The sequence below is a fragment of the Athene cunicularia genome (assembly GCF_003259725.1).
Source record: "Athene cunicularia isolate RWA chromosome 1 unlocalized genomic scaffold, athCun1 chr1_part2, whole genome shotgun sequence".
NCBI lineage: Eukaryota > Metazoa > Chordata > Aves > Strigiformes > Strigidae > Athene > Athene cunicularia.
In genome coordinates, this window is record NW_020799092.1 from 27,081,689 (window position 1) to 27,090,216 (window position 8,528).

An 8,528-nucleotide genomic window follows, 5' to 3' on the forward strand; every position below is an offset into this window, starting at 1 on the left:
AGTAACATCACACACTTACGTGGATTGGGGAACCCAGAGCTCCAAAAGAAGGTGGGTGCCACTCTTGTCATGATTTGTGCAGACATGTAGTACAGCAGCAACAAAATGCCTCCCAGTCCACTGTTCTAGCTCTTTCAAAAAACTCATGTCCCTTCATTGTCACTAATTACAGCTGTGTAATTAGTTTATGCTGAAATATACCAGTTACTCTTCAGATTCCTTAACTATATGCAGGTGCTCTTCATTAAAGGTTAATTTTTAGTCTAGGTTTCTTTTATAGCCATTATTAGAATTTGAGATTATTTTTTTCCCATCAAAATATTATCTTTCTGCCTGTGAATAAGCCAATCAAACTGTGACACTGAGGTCAGCAGAAAGCTTCTTGCACTTTCACACCTTATGGATTTAGTGCTGATCACTGAGGCAAAATTAGTTGAAAGTAATCCAGACTAATATAATTTAAGTGACATACCAATCCCTGCATCCACATAAAACCCCAAAATTATACCAACTAGAGACTCAGCTAAGCAAGAATTTCAGAACTAGTGTGTGGTGTCATTAGAGATGTATTTGTCAGATACACTGCTCTGGGAGCCTTGGTGCTGGCCTTATGGCAAAGCAAGTTCTTGGTTCTGGACTTTCCCTGACCTCAAAAGACACTGTCCTTCCCTCTGCTGCAGGGTCCCTTCTCACTCATACATTCTGTGTTTGGTGAGGACCAGCTTTTTGCAGGTGTGTACTCTGCTTGGATTAGGAAGGTCCCAGACTTCTTGAAATAGCCAGACCTTACCAGCGTTTAAGTCTTACCTATCAATTTCCTTATGTTTCACCTTGTGAGAATGAACTTGCTTAATTTTACTAAATATATGTTCATTTTCAGGAGTACAAGCAATTCAAATACAAGGCATAACTTTTCAGGCATTGCTGTACATAAAACTGTCCAATACCACATGACCATCAAGATGCATAGTCTGAAACTTCAGAAGTATTTGTTTGTATTTAAACTGGATGCACAAAATTTCAGCTGATCTGATCATAAATTGTCAATTTGCTGGATGAGTACCAGTTTAAGACATACATACAAGTATCATTTCTCTAATTGTCTGGAAGAATAACAGCTCCCATGATTTATAAAACCCTTTTTATTGAAAGGAGTATGGCTGAGAGTTTTCCAAAGTAATAATCACTCTGAGCACTAGTAAATGCTTTACAAGCCACTAAACAATTGAGACCAATTTCATAGCTTAAGACTATACCTACCCTAGCTAATTGCACTTTCTCAGTTCACCACTGGTGAATCAGTAGCACTGGTGGAAAAGGAAGATGTGATGGACACAACTGAACAGGCTTAACACCTCCGCAGCTAACCTTGAACTAATGTGGAGCAAAATGTATAATGTCATCGCGACCAAGAGACTTAAAATGGCCAACATACTGTAGCAGTTGGAGACCCATCCTCAAAATAAAATTCTTGTTTTCACAGGCTTCCTTCCCCCCACTTCTAACCAAAATAAAGATAATGATGTTTTGACTCTCGAAAAAGGCACCATTTCATACACTTTCCTTTAAGCATTAATAGTACTTTGAGCCTTCAGCTTCTTTGTTTTGCTTTACAACTTGAATATAGCTTGGAATCCCAGACTGGTTTGGGTTGGAAGGGACCTGAAAGCCCATCCAGTGCCACCCCCTGCCCCGGGCAGGGCCACCTTCCCCCAGCCCAGGTTGCCCAAAGCCCCGTCCAGCCCGGCCTTGAACCCTTCCAGGGAGGGGGCAGCCACAGCTTCTCTGGGCAGCCTGTGCCAGGGCCTCACCCCCTCACAGGGGAGAATTTCTGCCTTAGATCTCATCTAAATCTCCTCTCTGTTTAAAACTGTTCCCCCTCGTCCTACCCCTACACCCCTGATGAGTCGTCATCCCCCCCTTTCCTGCAGCCCCTTTCAGCCCTGGGGGGCCACTTTAAGGTCTCCCCGGAGCCTTCTCTTCTCCAGCTGAACCCCCCAACTCTCCCAGCCTGTCCTCACAGGGGGTGCTCCTGCCCCCCCAGCATCTCCGTGGCCTCCTCTGGCCCCGCTCCAACAGGTCCGTGTCCTTCTTGTATTAGCGCCCCCAGAGTTGGATACAGCAACCTCACTGTCACTAAATTAGAGATTGACCTCCTTGCACCTCCATAAATTTCTTGATGCCTTTGTAAGAGACATTTAGTCTCTATATTCTACAGAAGCATAAAATATTAAGTTTAAACATCGTAAGATGAAGTCTTGACCCTACTGACACTCACTGGCATCTTCCTTTTACAAAATCAAATCAGTAAGGTCAGATTTCACCCAAGATCTTCCGGACAATAAAATCGTTTTTTCTAAGCAGGAAATAATTCCTCTCAACTTGTTTGCCCTAATTCATGTATTATATTTATATGAGCATCAAAATATTTTTCAAAGGTAAAGAAATATTCTGGCTAGGTGTCAGTGAAAGAAGAGGGTCTGAACAGAGCTCAGCCAAGTGATCTGGAGAGAAAGCCTTTGTCCTAGATTTAGTGTTAAAAAATACCTGAACTGTCTTGAATGCAGTTGACCCACTCTGAATGTTTGCTGAAGTAACTATGAATCCAAAGAAAACACACCATACAAGTTCTTTATCTACAGCTGCTGCTCATGCCATTTATTAGAGCAACCCAGCCTATAAAAACTGATCTTCTGGAGAGTACAATTTCTTTTGCTCTCTGCTCACAGCTTCTTTCTTGTCTGATAGTTAAAATATTAATGTTCATTAACATTAATACTGAAATACTAGCATAAATATACAATATCATGTAATCAATATTAAAACCAGTAAAATAAAAATACTGTTCTATTACAAAGCTTATAAGCTTTTCAAATACCCTTTTGGTTATTTCTAAAAATAAGATTCGGTCATTACCAGTTGTGTTCATACAATTGTTACTCACTCTCAAATTTGATTTTGCCCCTACATTTCTAGAATTATACACAAATACTCAAGAGTTTTAAAAAAAAAACCAACTAATTTTCAAATTCCACTGAAATCCTTTTGAAATCACTGCTGAAAATTGTTTGGTTTTGGAAAGTTATCACACATCCTTTTGCCAAAAGACTTAAGTAGTCAATAACTGCATTCTTTACAAACTGTACATGATTTGATTGCTTCTCTGAACAAGTAATCTATTTTATACCCTCTATTAGTGTCTCTTAGATTTAAGTCTCTCCTTAAGGTGGGCTGAAACCCATTCTTTGTGGTTACAGACAGCTCTTGTGTCAGCCTTCAGCATCACCCAAAGTGGACAGCAAACATCCGAGATCCCAGCAGCAGCCCCTGGCCTGGGACAGCTTGGTGTTACCCCCGGGCAGGTCACACCTCTGACATCTTCCTGAACCGCTGCAGACTCACCACCCAGTTCCCCTCCCCTGGACTTGCCATCTCAGGGGATACAGGTAATACTGGAGCACTCTTACACATTCCCAGGTCAGAAATCCCACATCCCTATGAGGGGGTGAACATTTCTGTAGCTATCACCACCTGTGCACTCACAGCCAGACACATACCTATGGGCTGAAGAGCACAGATGCATAAAGACAAAACACAGGAATTTAGCAACATGTCAGCATCAAGTAACACCCCAGGGAAAAGCAGTGCTAAGTTTGTCACTGCTTTGGACAGACTTCTCAGCAGATACTTGGCCTGCAGAAGCTCCATGTTAACCTCTGCTGTCCCAGACAACTTCCCAGCCAGTTTTTTTTTTTTTTTTTCCCCAGCAAAATCCTCTACTGGCAGGAGCTGCCTTCCTGCAAGGAGCTTGCCTTTACCAAGGGACTACCCCATTTCCTCTTAGTCAAGAGCTTCACTATGTAATAAAAAATAATTAGTTCCTACTTGGACTTTAAATTTGCTGAGCTGATGGAGGGCTTGGGGTGGGCTCATAAGTGGTGAGGTGTTTCTGGATACACTACAAGTACAGCTCAAGGAAGAAAAATGAAACATGGATTCTATGCAAGTGGCTTATGAAACCCAGAAGCCTGTTATCACAAAGGCTACAGGTCACATCTCAAACCTATTAAGATAATTACACTCTCAAGAACAGCACAGGAGAAACCTCAGATAAAAGGCTCAGGTGCCAAAGGCTTGGTGGTTGTGGCTGCAGAAGAGAGGTATCAGGCTGGACTCAAAGCTATTCATGTAAGTTCAGACCTAGGTTTCTACTCCTACAGGGCAAGACTGAGCATCTCTGGCTTCCATTCAGCCTGTCCCTTGGCAAATAACTGAAGAAAGGAGTGACATGGATGATACTTTAATAGTACAAAGAAAAGGGGAAGGACAAGAGAAAGTTAAACAGGTAGAATGCCTCTAACTTCAGAAATACGTGACCTTCAGTACTGTGCTGTGCATTCAGAGGAATAGCTACAAAGAATAATTTTCACAGGAAAAAAAAACATCTTGTGACATTCTATAGATAGAACTTTCAGAAGCTTTAATTATAGGTTTACTTTTGGGAGCAGAATTAGTCCTGTGTTGAACACCAGAAAGTTCCAGAAGTAACTTTGAATTATCTTCCAAGCTGACCAATATAAAACACAATTTATAATGGGAGGCCCAAAACTCTGTGTCCTAAGTCAAAATGCCTTGATGCAGTTAGGAGGCAATTAAGTAAAGGGTGCAGAATCAATTTTTGCATATAAATTCACTGGATGGCTCACTGAGCCACAAGCATGCCTTCAGCAGAAGACTGGTAAAAATGAAGACACCCCAATTTATGACTAATACATGAATAGGATTTTTAAGAAGGTTGCTTCATCTCTTCAGCACAAAACTTCATTTCATGCCCTGTGTCTTTAAAGTGGGTATAGCATTCATTTGCCACATATAGCTGTTACAAATCCAAATTCATTATTATCACTAAAGACAGACATTAAAAAGATAAGGGTACTTTGCATGCTTGGAATGGATTGAGTAGGATGTTCAGAGCTTCAGAATTACAAAGTCTAGTCCTGCAAAAGTTCACGCACATGCAGAGCTTGAAGCACACAAAAAATGCTGATCTCTTTGACAGGGTCAGTACTGGAAGGCAGATACCGTGTAGGACTCATCTATTAGAAATAGATTAAAATGCTTTAAATAAGCCCATATCTCCTAACTTGCAAACTCATTTTAATTGTTAGATATTCCCATACCACTTGGTCTTCTTAACACACACTGCAGACTATCACTATTAGCTGCTACTAAAATAAACCTAGTGAAGAAAATATAACCTTATATAAATAACTTGCTTGACTTCTGTGTAAGCATAGTAAGGCTTGACTACTGTTGACTAACTCAAAATACATACTTCACAACATTAAGTCAGCTGGTTATTTACAGTAAACTTGAGTTTTTGTATTCAGGTTTCTGCTGTACAGAACACACATCCTAAGTTAAAAAAAAAAATTATCTAAGCTATCCAGCTTGTAAAGTATGTCTATAGCATATCCATCAGGACACAGAACACATTATTAGATAAGAAGGCACAGGGACCTATTGTCAGGGAGCTGAGGGCCAGGGAACTTAGGGGGAGACTCCCAAGTTAGCAAGACCCTTGGGGGCCACAGCTCAGCACTATAAAACCTAAATAAAGGAACAGGGTAAATAAGAGCTGAGATCAAAAGGTACCTCTGTGGTCACAAGGCAGGTCTAGGACCAAACTGAGACTCCAGCCTGTAGTCAGGGTCCAGCCAACAGCCTCCATAGCCAACACAGGTAGAACAAAACCAGAAACCATTACACCTTCCCCAAAAGCCAGCTAGGGCCTCAGGCCTGAGATTAAATAGAGTCCTCAGCCTATGAGTGTGTGAAGGCCCCAGGTGAGACTGGTCAGGGCCATAAAGGCCTATTAGTGCCCCCAGGGCCCTGATACTTATTATCCCTTTGCAAGACAGGGAATTTATGATTTTGTGTGTAATTAAGTTCAGTGAAAGCATGCATGGTAGGATAGGGCTCCTGATACCCATTATAGTGATAACACGGTGCTCAGTGTTGGTAAAGAAAAGCTTTAGGAGCAGTGTGTAAAGACAGAATGCAATCCCTCCTCTCCATCAAGAATTTGACTAGACAGAGGGGTTGGTTGTTTTAAAAAGTACCATGGGATCTTTAAAAACCCAAATTAATTGGCATTTCAGATTTCTAACCAATACTAAGGGTGCTCAATCAGTAGCCCCTTTAAGAAAACAGACGTTATCCCTCTCTCTTCTGATCAAGAGCTGTGATCTGCTAGGGAGGCCTGGGAGAAGAAAAGCTGAGGACTTTTGTCTATTTGGGCCTATTTTGATAGAAGCTGGAGAAAGTTGAAGTTAGGACTAAGAACTGAGTAAGGCCAGGAGTACCATTTCGTTATACACAAGGCCTGGATGGGGTGGCAGGAGGTTTGCTTAATTGCATTTTTTTTTAAGCAGGCTTTCTGGAACTTTAGGGTGAGTGTTCAGGACTCAGCAGAGGAGCTGAACTGCTGGAGGCTCTGGAGAAACTGCTGCAGGGTTGTTTACCGGCTGGTGACAAAAGTGTCAAGTATTTCTGTGTACCCCTAACACGATCATGGAATCAAGCAGTGATCTACCAGGGTAAAGTGCCCAATCCTTAGCTAGTACAGCATGACACGAGGTAAATGAGACCGTGAGCTCCTCTGGCAGCAGGGATTCCGTCCTCCTGTCTCAGGTGTCATGTCTTGGCAGTGTCAGGAGCAACTTGGAGGCTAACAGTACAGGACAGTCGTCAGCTGTTCTTCCCCTTTGTATACCCGTGAGATAAATAACTGAAGCACGCATTGACAGGGCCAGCCTGTGACTGCAAACCTTCCTTCTCTCTGAGAAAGACAACTATCAGATTTAACAGTGGAAGAGGTGCTTAAGTACCGTGACTGTATGTCCATGCTTTCCACTGCTTTGTAAAAAACTAGATATTTTCCTAGCAAAATGCTGAAATTTCTCTCATGTTGAATTCAGCATAGGGGCCTTCCATAGCAAATACTCTTGTCTGCACCCCTGTAATGGGAAATCAGTACATGGGTTCAGCAGGTGTCTGATTGTTAGTTTATTGGTGTCAGAAGTGGACGTGAAACTGAAATCGGAAATACAGCATAAATGTCTGTTATTCTGGAGAATGATCATGCAGCATTTGAAACCTTTTCTTTCTTATGAAGCCCTAGCAAAAAGCCCAGCTCTCACATGATGTCAACTCAAGTCTAAAGTCCTCTGTCCCTTTTGCTCTTTCCCACCATCACCTTCAAGGCCTCCTGAGTTTGAAATAGGACTTCAGAGAGAAGAAAAGGTTACGTAATCCTCACAGTATTTTTAGGAACTGAGGAGAACATAAAGTAATGTTACAAACAAAAAAAAAGTTGAGCAAGTTGTTTGCGAAAGAACTGGTCGGGCTGTTGTATTGCTCTCCGTCTGTGGCTTAGCAAATCCTTAATTTATGAGCTGAGGAAGGTTTGGCTGTTGTTGGTATCTGGTGGGGACAACGAGAAGCAGCAGCCGGGCTTGGGGTCCAATCCCTGCAGCACAGGCTGGCTTAGTCCCCTAGATCACCATTTGATTTACAGTACACCTCGCTAGCAAGGTGTGCTAATGCTGAGGGGATTGACCCGGCTCTTGGGAGAGACGCTTCGGGAGATGCCTTGGGCTGGGTTTTGTCACTGCAGCGCTGCACATGTATGGTAACAGCTGGCGGGGAACTGGGGAGCAAGAAGAGAGCAGCAGCTCGGGAGATTTGCTGTCAGGAGGCAGGCAGGAGAGCTCGGCCTGCAGTGGCAAGAGTCTGGGGACAAATCTGTGGGACACGGATGCGGAAGAATATGTCTAGGAAGCCTGATGGGAAAGAGAGGATTTTCAGCTGAGAGGGACACAGGACTGCATGGGTGCCCTGGGTGATGATAGCCAAGCACGTGGCTCTGCTCTCCTCGCAGAGCCTGCCTGCTGGGGGATTTTCTTAACTTCTGCTTGGCCTGTGGGCTCACAGACCACCCAAATACTATTCTGCATTTTGTGCTTGGGCGTGCTTGGTTCTTCCCACAGGGAAGGGATCTGAGCCCTGTGCTGGGCACTGGGGAGGCCGCCCCTCGATTCCTGTGTTCAGTGTTGGGCCCCTCACCCCAAAAAGGCCATTGAGTGACTCGAGCGTGGCCAGAGAAGGGCAACGGAGCTGGGGCAGGGTCTGGAGCACAGGTCTGCTGGGGAGCGGCTGGGGGAACTGGGGGGGTTCAGTCTGGAGAAGAGGAGGCTGAGGGGAGACCTCCTGGCCCTCTGCAACTCCCTGCCAGGAGGGGGCAGAGAGGGGGGATGAGTCTCTGGAGCCAAGGAGCCAGCGCCAGGCCCCGAGGGAATGGCCTCAAGCTGCCCAGGGCAGGGTCAGGCTGGCTCTGAGGAAGGATTTCTGTGCAGAAGGGGCTGTTGGGCGTTGGAATGGGCTGCCCAGGGCAGGGGGGAGTCCCCGGGATCCCTGGAGGGGTTGAAGAGTCGGGCTGAGCCAGCGCTGAGGGATCTGGGGGAGTT